Here is a 13505-nt window from a genome sequence, read left to right as displayed (position 1 = left end):
TTTGAGCTTCAGAACTTTCTGCCCTGCTAACAACACAGCATATCTGTACAAATGATTCAATTGCACTCTGATATTTCTTGCTTCTTTGTATGTTTAGCATCGTCAGTTTTCCCCAGATGAATGCCTTCAGTTTGCAACTTTAAATGTCCAAGCTGAGGAACAGTATGTTCCAGCCCCACGGTTAATAAAGTTCTCATGCACTTCTCTTCCACGTCCTCTTTTCAGTTCATGTGATTAACAGAGTGGGAGTTTGCTTTATTAGCACTGGTGCTGTCAGGGGGTTTCCAGCACTCGCATACTGTTGAGATTTCTTCTAACCACTTCGGATGCAGGGGAGAGATTGATGGTCCAGGCACATTCGTTCACTCACTTTAAAACTAATCACTGCTGTCACTCCCAGCTAAAGGCTTGTAGCTTTTCTGTACTGCTGCAGTAAATAACTCTTCCACTCTCCAAGAGCTTTGTCTTGCAGCCGGTTTCATTCCCCTTGTGTCGCTCCTGTTTCCTCACTCTGCACATACGACTTGCACTCTGACTCTTCTCATTTGCAGGCCGATGGACATGTCCAGTCCTCCTGCTTTCAGTATTCACAAGACTGGTCTTTAATAAGTATGGGTATGGGGACAGTTGTGTAAATAAAAGAGTTAGGAAAGTGTCTGTGAGTGCTGGAAAATACTATTGTGTTGTTTGCAAGTGAACAATAAGTATCCCTGCTTTACTTTATTTTGAAATCAAATGAATGCCTTTCCCTAAGGCTTGTCTGAAACCCTGTACTTGGAACTTGCCAGTCCAGCATGGCTTTCAAATGTTTTTTTTTTTATTATTATTATTGTTAAACGTCAATAATAATGATATTTATGATTACTTTATGAACAAATGGAAAATGCTACCTTTAAGCTTTACATGACACAAAGGGTATTCTGGTAATAATAACACTGTATAATTAACCAGTAGTGTGTAGGTGCATCATAAAATAAGAACATAGAAAATATAAAATAGTGAATATCAATTTCCAATGGTGTATGACCATTAAGCATTGAGCTTAAATTCTCAAGAAGCAACTGTTAAAAATGTCATGTCATCTCTCGGGATGATGAAGAAATAGCAGGGTGAGCTGAATCAATAAGTACAGCCCTCACAGCGAAGGGATCTCACACTGGTAGCCACGCTAGATGGTATTGCTTGTATACACAAAATCACAGGTTACTGCAGGCCCACAATTGGGACCTAAGCACTCGTATTTAGGACATTGGAGACAACATGTGCATTACAAACAAAGCCACATGATGCAGGCTAGCTGTCTTTGTGTTTTCTCACTTTTACTTGAGCTTCTTATTTGGGTCACCCAGAATCCAGTGTGACGTTAACATGTACAACACTATTGTTGACATGTTTGTAGATATTTCTAATGGATCATTAAACTTACAGTTGCACTATAAAATTTAGACATCATGCCGTGGGGAATGATTTGATGTTAAAGTTCATCCAGACACAATTCATTGGATACAAGTTTTGTCAAATAAACACATGTATGAATTGCCTTATGAAAGTGCAATGGTGTGCTAAGTGGCTAAAGCAAAATCCTGGAATGAAATGAAAACAGAAGTAAAATACCTTCTAGCAGGACTTGGTCACTTCAGACATGCGTTTATAAACAAAGACAGTGATTTCAAGCGAGCGCAGATACTAAATTGGATATTGAAAATGGCACACTGTTTAACATGTGCCCTGACCTAGTAATAGGAACCCACCAGTACCCATTTATATTAAAAGGACAGCTTTTGAAAAGGGTTGATTTTTTTTTTTTTCAATTGTTCCTTCATCCAAACTGCAACTGTATTTTGTTTGTCACATAATATGTATATAGTTGAGTGCATTTTACTCTTGACAGTGTTGGAGAAGATAATGTGCTAGATGCTCCAAATCTTGGGGAAAGAGGAAACACCAATTATAATTCTACAACTAAAACAACTCAAGAGTGCTCCAAGCACCCATATTAGATGTCTGATTGATTTTGTAACAGAAGCAGCTCTTGCTTGATAAGCTCCTATAAGTATTTTGCGCAGTATAACTGAACACATGTTTCAAGTATTTATGTATTTTTTTCTGTAGCTATATTTAGTTCTGTGTGCTTTTCTCCTCCTCCGTTAACACTATTAAAGGCAATAACGATGATACTGTTATAATAGAGAGACTGCGGGGGGTCTAATGTGAATGATCTGTGCCCTGCTGCGCACTGTTACATTCCCCAGTTACACTATCAACAACAACAGCAAGAATTGCATTCAATATCATCTCCAGAAATGCTCCATGGAGCACAATGTGAATTACTGAGCAATGATTATTCGCTTTGCAACATTATGCCATCTTTCTTTCTTTCTTCTTTCGTCTTTCTTTCTTTCTTTCTTTCTTTCTTTCTTTCTTTCTTTCCATGGAGTCAGCCATCACTGGCTGTGTTATTATTGGTTCTCTCTGTTATATTCAGGTGTGGAATATCTCTAGGCAAAGCAGAATTATTGCAGATCATTTTGAGCTTGATTGATTCTGCATGCCCAGGGAGGGGTAATCATTGGAAAAGGGTTCTCACTGAGAACGTCTTCCAGCCCTTTGTCATTTCAATCCTGCATCTACAAAAAATAAAAACCTGAACTTTGAAGTCTGCAGTATTTGTATTTTGTCTATAGCTTGTCTAAGAGCGAGAGCACAGCCCAAGAGAAACGAGCAGCACAGTTTAATCCATCAATCACCCTGCTCATCAGCAGCCTTGAAAGGTGTTTCATAAAGGACTTATTATTATTTAATTATTTTCATGCATGGAAGACAAAAACATGTTTCATAAGCTGCCTCTACAATGTCTATTTGGCTTTTATTTATTAGCATTGCAACTTAGCGAGGTGCCATTTGATTTTATGTTCTTTCAGAATTCATGCTCTGTGGGTTTAAATCAATTTATACTGGGTAATTTACACAGGAAAAAAAATGTTACTGTCGAAGGCTTAATGAAGTTCTCAGGAAGCTTTCTTTATTATTCTCAAAAGAATGATCTTCTCCTAAAAGGGTGTTCAAATATGCACTGACATTAAAAAGACTCAGCTTTAATTACACCATTGCTATTTAGAGAGCTATGTGGCTCTCTGCAATGAAAAACAACTTAGACCCCCTCATGCACTGAATATCATATTGATCCTTCGGGTAAACAGTGTTTATTATATTATTAAAGCAGAATGCCAATGCAATCTCTTTCCAAAGCACAGGAACACTGAGATATCAATGCAGAGCTTCTCAAATGTCAATCAGACAATGTGTATTCAAAATCAAAATACCAGCGGAGACCAAAAGACTTTAGTTAATACTGAATATTAATGCTATAAAGTAGATGTGCATCAGATGTTTTGCACTTTATTATAAATGCTGTTTTTACAACCTGTGTTTAAAACAGTAAAGGCTGCAGCTGAATCGAGAGCTAATGAAGACTCGTGAAATAATCAGTTCATGGACGGTCTAAGCTGTAATGGCAATCTGCAGCTTTCCTCTTCACAGTCAGTGTTAAGTGCAAACAAGATACAAATACTGAGAGCAGCACAGTGATTGCCGCATGCATCATAATTTGAGAGGTTGTATTTATAAAAGACAATAAAATATTGATGACGTCTGTGGATAGGGCTCTGAGCTGCAACCAAAAGCTTAATTTATAACTGAAGACACCAGAACATGAAATAAACAGCCCAAGAGATATGCCCTAGATTCACCAGGTTAGAACAGAGATTTGTTTTGCAATGAGGCGGACTTGGTCAAGGTTGTTTGACAAATGAACTGGTCCTACAGGACTTGATCCCACATTCAAAGACATAGAAGGTTAATTTAATTAAATGACAGTGCTAAAATAAATGCTATAGCTGGTGCAACCTGTCAGGGTGATATTCAGTTATATTTGGGCCGCTGAGAGAAGGTTATCAAACGATATTTGAAGATTAAGCCAGACATATGGAGAATAATAGATATTTCCGGTGCGCACATCTCTTGAATTTGAGGTATGTAGTCAATGTTAAACAGACTTGTGTAGTCCTCTACAAGATGAGATCAATGAGGAGCACACAGGGAGATCACAAAGTGTGAGCCTAGGGCATCTGTGTTGATATTTGTATAATAATAATAATGGAGAGTATCAGAGTATCACTTTGCTGTTAGCGTATGATTGTCACCAAGCAGAACATAACAGAGGCCTAATGACATGGCAAATGAATGTTATAATCGCTTAATGAATACAAATTGATTACACAAGCCAGACCGATGTCCTGTCTGTAAGGAAAGCAAGTTTAATGAGGAATTCAGTTGGAGGTCACACCACAAGCATCAATCATTGTAAGAGGAATGAAAAGCTGACGTGTGAACGTGACTAATCAACTACCATGCCTGTTTCCACTTCAGTCAAACAGATTCAATATTTAAAGAAACTTGATGGCATTTGGTGACACACTGCTCAGGAGAATTCTCACAATAGAAACAGACCAGAAACACAAGGAGTCAGAGTGGGAGAAATGCAGCCACCCCCCCATGTGCTGAAGAGCACGTTACAGTAGATGCCTGTAATAACACTTCATATCATTCAGAGATGGGAGAGGCTTTTATGTACTGAAAACATTATGAATACTAAAAACATTATGAAGGCAGCCCTGCAACAGGGGAATGAGGGAGCACAGTTTTATATCCAGTGAGCATTGCAGTTTCTGAAAGCAATATATGAGATTGCTAACTTATCTGTTGTGACAAGAAGCAGCTCAAGTTGACACACTGGTATGTGTTGATTTTACAAATCCTCCATTTGAACTTGATACCTGTTGACAGACAAAAAAATCTAAAAGGATTGTGAGTTACCTTGAAGATTGAACGGGTTTAGGGAAAACCTTTGTTGTAAATGATTTCTTCAAACCGCAGTCTTTGTCAAGGTGCAGCACCTCATTCTGGGAAAGAAAAGAAATAATAATAATAAATTAAGTGACCTCCTTGTCCATTTCCTGCTGTACATGCAGGATTCACAAAGCACAGCTCAAAAGAGGACTGAATGGGGGAGGTGATTGTTCAGGGCAAGTCTGGCATTGCTAGAGCTATTGTTCATGTTATTGGCAGTGAATTACACCCCAGAACTCACATCCACATGAGTGGTACCTACACAAACAAAACCCCTTGCTGTTCTCACTAGATTGAATACAATAATGTGCTTGTATCCACAGGAGTATCTTGACAGCGGGGTTAACTCTGGGGTGCTGATGTGTCGAGCCCTGGGAAGCTCTGCTGAACCCTTTCAGGCACTTCCACTGCTTTACATTCTTTCATAGAGAGAGAATCCTGTGGAGTGCACTCAGCAATGCAGACCCCTCGCTGTCCCTTTCTCTCTTCTTCTTGCCCTCGCTCCTCTATATCATGACCTTCCTCCATCTGCTGAGGCTGTGATTCACAAGCATATTAATATGAATAGAGCTGCTGGCCAGCCTCCCACCTGCTCTCCATCGTGACACTGTCCATGTCATTGTAGCGTCAGTCCCATTCATTGTTTAGAACTTTTATAGTCGTTTGCAGGATATCTTTCTGAAAAAAAGATTCTGCCACACTTGACTCTAGCTGACGTGCCACAATTAGTTTAACAGATAGTCGTTCTCTTCACAGGTGTGCAGCTGGGTGGCACAAAAGGGTAAAGAGATTCACAACAAAGAAAGTCCAGTGGCCAAACTGGGAAAAAGAATCTCCTGGCGCCCAGTCTTCAGCTGTCAAAACAAGGCCACACTGTGTAATTGCATTCTCTCACAGTGAGAAACAGAGCCTCTTTAATGATGGTTATGCATTTCTACAAAAAAATTGACTAGGTTTGTACATAAGTTATTAACTAGACTGCTGCTATCAAAAATAAGCTAGCAGGTAACTGGTGTGATAGAGTTGTGCATGTCTCACCCCACAGTTGTATGTGCTGATAAGACAGGAAAGCATGACTTATAATTCACTGCTCTTGTTCTGAAGCGAGACCCCCGGGCTGTCTAGTTACATTAACTCTTTCAGCCCTCAAGTTACTTACTGACCTCTTCAGAGGTCTGCAGTGTTGGAAGAGTTAAGCAAATACTATCCCTGTGATATCTCAATAGTGACGTGTCACATGGACGGTGCACCCTTCTACACAAGTGGCTCAATGGGTTTGAGGTCATATCGTTGCTATTACACCAGCAGCTGTTCCAGTCCAGTTTCCGGGCACTGTTATTTTTTTTGCACCTTAATTAATGTTGCCTGCTGATATATTACTTCTTGGAATCACATTCCTGCACTAATTTGGTTTAATGCCCTTTGCTACAGAAATAATTCGTGTTTTGGAAAATGCCACTTTCAAGTGGATGTCTCCTTTCAACAGGGCTCCCTTTTAAGTGTTGGTTACTTTTCTCTGTGCTGTGGGAAAGGAAGCACTGGTATTGAATCATAAGCCTTTTACAAGCTGCTGATCCTGGCTTGGCCTGTTGAGTGAGAGGCCACCCTGGCTCCCTTTGTTATTCAATGGCTTGTTTTTGAACATGAGGAGAATGCAGCGCTCATATTAACTTCTTCAGCACTAGATTTAATACGCTGTGCTAAAACAGAGCCGTGTCTTTTCACCCAATTTACATAAAAGTGTGGAATGTTGACCCTTGTGACTTGCTAGCATGCTTAACAATTAACCATTTTAAAAAATGTGATCTAATTATTTTGTTTGCCATGATGTGTGCTTCTTTATAACCCCCAGAGATACATTGTGAATTTTAAGATTTATGGAATAACTTTATTGTCTTTATACACTTTTACAACAAACAGGTATCGCAATTCTCTTCAGCTTTTCTTTTCTTTTTTTCAATTTTTCCAACAAGAGGCAAAGATTTCCTGGCAATAGTTTTTGTTCCTGGCAAAAGTTTAGTGCTGCCCCATGTTCATTAGTGATCTCTTTATCTGCAGTGGTCCTTTCAAGGCATTTTAAAAGCTGAGGGTTCTGAGTGACTAAATCACAATCACTTCAATTATCCCCTTAATGCCAGTCAATGTGGTAGCCAATGTGCACGGTAGCTGAGTGGTAGATAACATTCCTGGGGCACAAGAGACACGAGTAATCCTCCTGTCTCTGCCCATTACTTTGCACTTTCTTCTCATAAATCAGCACTTAAATAAATTCCTTTCAAAATGTTTAGAGGTCTTGAAATAGATTTTATAAATAGATACTGTTTAAAAGAATCTTCTGATAAGCCAGATAAGTGTAGTAAAATCTTCATCTGTAGTAAACAATTAACCTTATGTAACCTTTTTTAAATTAGTTACATCCTTGTGACCTTATGCAACCCTAGTTAATGTATCAATCTCACATGCAGTCCAAATGAAATGAGTGCTTTCTGCTCTGCATTAGGTAATATTTCTATTAATGTATAGTAGCAAATGTGCATATCAAAAAATGTAAGCATTGAGTTTTGAGACTTATTTGAGTATTTCTTTGTATTCCGAGAGTAATTCTTCATAGTTGTTTAAAGCTATGTTTTTGTTAATCTGTAATATTTTTCACAGTTTAAGCAACAAAAACTCAAAACATGTAGACATTTGGGAATAAACTGCTAAGGGAAGCTACATTAATACCTGGTACCTTCTCTTCAAAAGGAAGAAGCTTCATGAAATTGGAGAGTAGATAGTTTGCACCTGTAGCCTGCAAGTGCGTATAAGTGACAGGAATTAATAGAGCTACCAGCATGCAATCCCATTTGAACAATTGTCACACTATCAAGGGTTCTTTCAAAAGCAGGGAAACGAGAGAAGTTTTTATCTGTTTTTAATCGCTGGCACCAGATGAGATAATTCAACCAAGGAAAGAAAAACAGGCTTTGGGGGCTTATTCTGTTACTTGAGACTTGAGTGGCAAACTAATACCTGTCTGAAATAAATAATACATTAAAAGAAAAAAAAACTTCCTTTGCCAGACAGCACACCCTGAGGGGGTGAGAGCCTTTGAGCAGAAATGAGATAGATACTAAGACGGATTTACTACCCCTGCAGTGGCTAAGAAGATGTTCTCAGTGGTTACAGTTTGAAGAATTCCCCCCTAATGGCTTTGCAGATGGCAGAATGACTGAATACCTCTGTTGGGAAAAAAGAATAACTTTAAAGAGAATACTGCCAAAAAGACCCCTGTAAACCAATCACAGCTCCCATATGGCTTTGTAAACTGATCACAGCTCCCATATGGCTTTGTAAACTGATCACAGCTCCCACGTAGCTTCCTAAACCAATCACAGCTCCCACGTGGCTTCCTAAACCAATCACAGCTCCCACGTGGCTTCCTAAACCAATCACAGCTCCCACGTGGCTTCCTAAACCAATCACAGCTACCACGTGGCTTCCTAAACCAATCACAGCTCCCACGTGGCTTCCTAAACCAATCACAGCTGCCACATGGCTTTGTAAACCGATCACAGCTCCCACATGGCTTTGTAAACCAATCACAGCTCCCACGTGGCTTCCTAAACCAATCACAGCTGCCACATGGCTTTGTAAACCGATCACAGCTCCCACGTGGCTTCTTAAACCAATCACAGCTCCCACGTGGCTTCCTAAACCGATCACAGCTCCCACACGGCTTTGTAAATCAATCACAGTTCCCACGGGGGGCTTTTTAGGATTAAGTCATGGGATGGTCAATCAGACCAAGTATAATCGTTGGATCATTGGAGTGGGTAGTGCATAAAAAAACAAGCTTTATCTACATGCGAAATATGGGTATGCATGACTTGCAGAAAGAATCCAACCATAGACTTCTCCTTTACGTTGACATGCATTTGTCACCTCAAGCATATGAGGTATTCACAGTTTGTATAATTTGAAAATCAGCTTTAATGTTTTTTGCAGCGTGAGCATAAAGAAGTGTCATTTCCACTTAGGCAGGGAGTTTAGGGTTTGCACCCTCAGGGCCTAACAACTATTATCCTGTAAATGGTGTGAGACATTTCTACAAGTCTCAGCTGTAAACATAAGCCTATGGGAGTTCACAGGGATCCTCAAACGAAAGCATTTTTAAATAGAATTGCATCCGTTTTCTTTGTTTCTTTAGCTAGGCTAATAGATAACAGGAATAGTATACATACAGGGGTATAGAACCAATAGGCCATTTTGCTACATTTGTATTGTAAATATTATTATCTACAAATCAAGTTCATAAATGAACACATGTTTCGTCTATTTGCACATGTTTGAAGGTTTTCACTCCTAACCTGAACATGGAGGCACAGAACTGTACATTAAGATGTGTATGCTTATGAATAGGGCCCTTAATATAAAATAAAAGTAATAATGTTTTTGTCCCAGGGCAGTGCACACAGTTTAACATCATTAGGAATAAATAAAAAAAAGATTCTCTTCCAGAGAGTTCCAGATGTAAGTGCTAGCTCTTTATCACTTCTCACAATAATTGCGCTTGCTGTTTAACATCTGTCCTTAGGGGGACATCTGTTTCTATGTTTTGTCTAACACAAAGATTCCACTGATTTTGAGACCCAGAAAACATTCCAATGCACGGCATATTTACAGTCTAAGCAGGTGACTAATGGGTTGGAATTAGATTTTTTTTTATCACTAGAATAGAAGTTATGGTCTGCTCCAATGCAAAGCAGGTCATTATTTTTGTGCTGTATGAAAATGTATGTTTGACAATTATTATCAGAATGCAAAAAAAAAAAAAAAAATCCTCCAAAATACCTGGAGTCTTCATCTGAGGATTGCAGTGTCCTTTTCTTTCCAGATAAGAAGCTCATTTGCAAGTAAAGGTTATTCGACAGGAATGGGCAAACAGTTTGTGTGGCTTCATTAGTGTCAAAACTGCCTGCCTGTCATGTTTTACTCTTTTTATCTGTGAGGCAGAAGATAACCAGGACTTTTACTATGTTTTACTATGATTGTAATGCAGTAATGCAATGATAGATTATGGGTAACACTTTACATGACGTGGATCTAATTACTGTGTATTTACATAGTAGTGACTTAGTAAATATATGTGCACTCACACATAATTGCACATAACTACAATGTTATTATGCACAGTTACATTGCATTTAATGTACTTATTGATTTATTTTTTTGCATGATATAACCCTAACCCTAACCATTTTCTGATACAATTGTGTACTTACATTGTAAGTATGTATAAGGACACATGTATTTACTATATCAATACACTGTAATTAAGGACTCTAAATGTAAAGTTTTACGAGATTGTGTTTGGCTTCCTCGGTGGTCCTGGAATCAGGACACCTGTATCATGTTCACTACAGGTGACAGGCTCCTGGGTGTCTAAAGAACTACGTCTACTAAGAGGTTTGTGTGTAGCTGCTAGCGTGTGTTAATATTACCTGATGATGTCATACAATTCAATTTAGTCTTTGTATTTGCATAACTGATATTCGTAACAGACAGTATCTTACAGCGATTTTATAGGACCGAGGAAGAGATGGCATTAGGATTCCATGAATACATTATTGATTCTTTGCAGAAACTGATGCTGTTTCAGAGTATGTAGAAAGTGATATTTTAATGCAGCAACAGAAAATCCACACTCTCCTTCTCATACAGTATACATTTGAATACCCAGAATTCGTGTCTGCATTTGTCTCAGGAGGTTAATGTTTTCAAAGTATGTTATAGATTCAGTTATTACAAATAGTTTATTTCTCCACGTAGCTGCTGTAACCTCTGAAACTAAAGACCTCTGAAATTAAAAAATAACAACAAATACATCAGGGATCATCAATAATGCATGATGTTGTGATGGTAAAAACCATCCTTGTGGTATGAATTTCTTTTGCTGATGTAATCACTGCCCTAGTGGTTTTCATCATAACACAGCATGTAATTCCAGTCATCAGTCACAGCTAATTACATGAAAACACAGGGCTTTCACATAGCGGTATTGTTGGAATATTAGAACGACCCTTTAACAAAGATGCATTCCCAGGGATACAGTGTGTCCTGTGACCTGCATTCATTCAGGGTATTCGTATTCCAGGATAATCACAGCAGACTTCATTACACTGCATACGAGGTTACGTTTCATTAAAGGAGGGACACGGTTCTACATTTTATTTTCTTACCTGTGGCATTGTACTTAAAAAATGTGTAGCTCACGCATTAAAGTACAAAAAAGTGGATTTTTCTCATGCTTATATGAAGCAAGAATGTGAATTTAAAAGTCTCAGTTATCACTCAAAAGGGAAATCTGAAAGGCCAATTGACCATGTTGTATTTGTGCCTCAAGCAAGTATTTGTTGATGAAATATAATCACAGAGTATTGCAAAGCTGCTGAATAATACAAACACCCGCAGTTCAATTATAGTTTCTGGGCAGTAGCTGGTAATGTGTTAAAAAACAAATAAAGCAAGCTAGCAATCTATGCACAATACAAAATATGGGGTGAAAACAATGTGAGCTGGAACCATGTAATTTCAAAAAGTGATGGATGTCCCAACACCTGTATTTTATTAACTGTGTTTAACGTATGCACAAAATAGAACTAGAGGCATACTTTTTTGACACAAGGTATTATTTATGCAATATGAACCAATTAAAGGAGTCAATTCAAGAGAAGAAGCAGGAAAAGGGAGGATGCTATCTACAGAATGGATAGTGCAAGCATGGGAATCTCAGGAAAGAATGATCAAACATGGTACTGTAAAAAAAACATGGCTTTCAAATGTATATGGGTTACATGTTGAATGACATTTCTGATTGTTTTTGACATTTTTTTTTTGTGCCTGGGTTTAACATTCTCTATTCCTGGCTGCCAACAATAGCATTGCAGACAGAACATTACAAACAAACAGATTTAATTTAAGTTTGTGAGTCAGCTCTGTGGAGGAGCTCTGAATACATCTGATAACAGGATGGCATTCTGTAGAAGTCAGTTTTTCAAGGACAAGCACAATGGAATTTAGTCTAAATGAGAAAAATATATATATTATATATATATATATATATATATATATATATATATATTTTCACTTCCAGTGTTCAAAGACACCCAGAACGTTTTTAGAATGTAAAGAAAAACTAGCAATGATTTCTGACAAATATGCAGCAAATATTTTATTTAATTAGGCTGCTATAAATAAAACCAGTTAGCTTTCATACTGAGTCCAAATAGCCCATCTGAAAAGGTGGTGGAAAACACAAGCCGGATAGAAAGATAACAAATAAATAAGATAAATCCGGGAGAGTAAGTGAGGGGGGCCATGAAATGTAAAGAAAGAAATATAACTAATAAATAAGATACATCCCTTAACCCTTTTCCTTTTGCACTCCTAGCAGGCAGCACTGTAAAATACATCCAAAAATAAAAGGGACTGTCCGCGTAGCTCACATTCTGGAAATAGGTTTGTCAATATCGTCACCACAAGACTTGTTTAATTGATCCTGAATAGCATCCAGATAGCGTCACTGTCAGCTGGAGGAACTAATCAATGCACAGCATTTGTATAAAACATGTTTGAATCTGAAAGAAAGAAAGAAAGAAAGAAAGAAAGAAAGAAAGAAAGAAAGAAAGAAAGCATCTACCTTGCATATAAATATAAAAACAAAAAGTCCTAGCTGCATTGTCTGTATCTATGCAGGATCACACTGTACCTTTGTCATATTAGCTGACATGCTAGATTGTACTTTGAAGGAGTTGGGCATGTTGAATTTGCACGTCCTAGTCTGAAGATCCCGGTGAATCCCATTATACTATACAATTACTCAACCTTCTCTGCAAAGCAATACATACAGTATTTGCAGAAGTAGGTCAGAAACACATTTACTGGACTGGTATAATAAAATATTCCTATAATAAGAATAACTCAAAGAGTGGAAACACACTTGCGTGACCTATTTTTCCAGTTACATGTGCAGATGCAGGTATACGTGGTTTATATGTCAATGAAGAATTTCCCAGTTGAAACAATACAAAAACAGCTAAGAATTTGTAGCTCTCTTAATTACAATTCTGCAAGACACAGGTCTTTCAGTTATTTCATCATAGAATGAATACATATGACTGACCGGCCTCCACATTCTTCACAGGATTTCTGAAGAGAGTGTAATCACTGACTCCCCTTGCTTTTAAGAAGCGGTTACATGCTGAACTGTCTTTGAAGCACCTTGAATAACATTGGAAATTATTTGTTGGGGTGGTGATTATTTTTTCCTGGGGTCATCAACACCTTGCCAGCTTTTTACATGAGGAAAATGTGTAAAACGTCCCATATGACTTCAATAGACTTGCTAGCAGGCTATGCTATTTTAACACATCAGCATCCGGGATTCAGATAGACTGCCCTGCTCCTGTGGAACCCTGGCTGGGTGAAGTCTCCATGCTGAGTCACCTCATGCTCCCCCATTCGGGGCAGCAGTGTGGAGTAGTGGTTCAATCCCTAGTGGGGACACTGCTGCTGTACCCTTGAGCAAGGTACTTTACCTAGATTGCTCCAGTAAA

This window comes from Acipenser ruthenus, chromosome 26, assembly GCF_902713425.1.
Source record: "Acipenser ruthenus chromosome 26, fAciRut3.2 maternal haplotype, whole genome shotgun sequence".
Lineage (NCBI taxonomy): Eukaryota > Metazoa > Chordata > Actinopteri > Acipenseriformes > Acipenseridae > Acipenser > Acipenser ruthenus.
The sequence above is the reverse complement of the archived record's forward strand: the minus strand, read 5'-3'. Positions refer to the sequence as shown.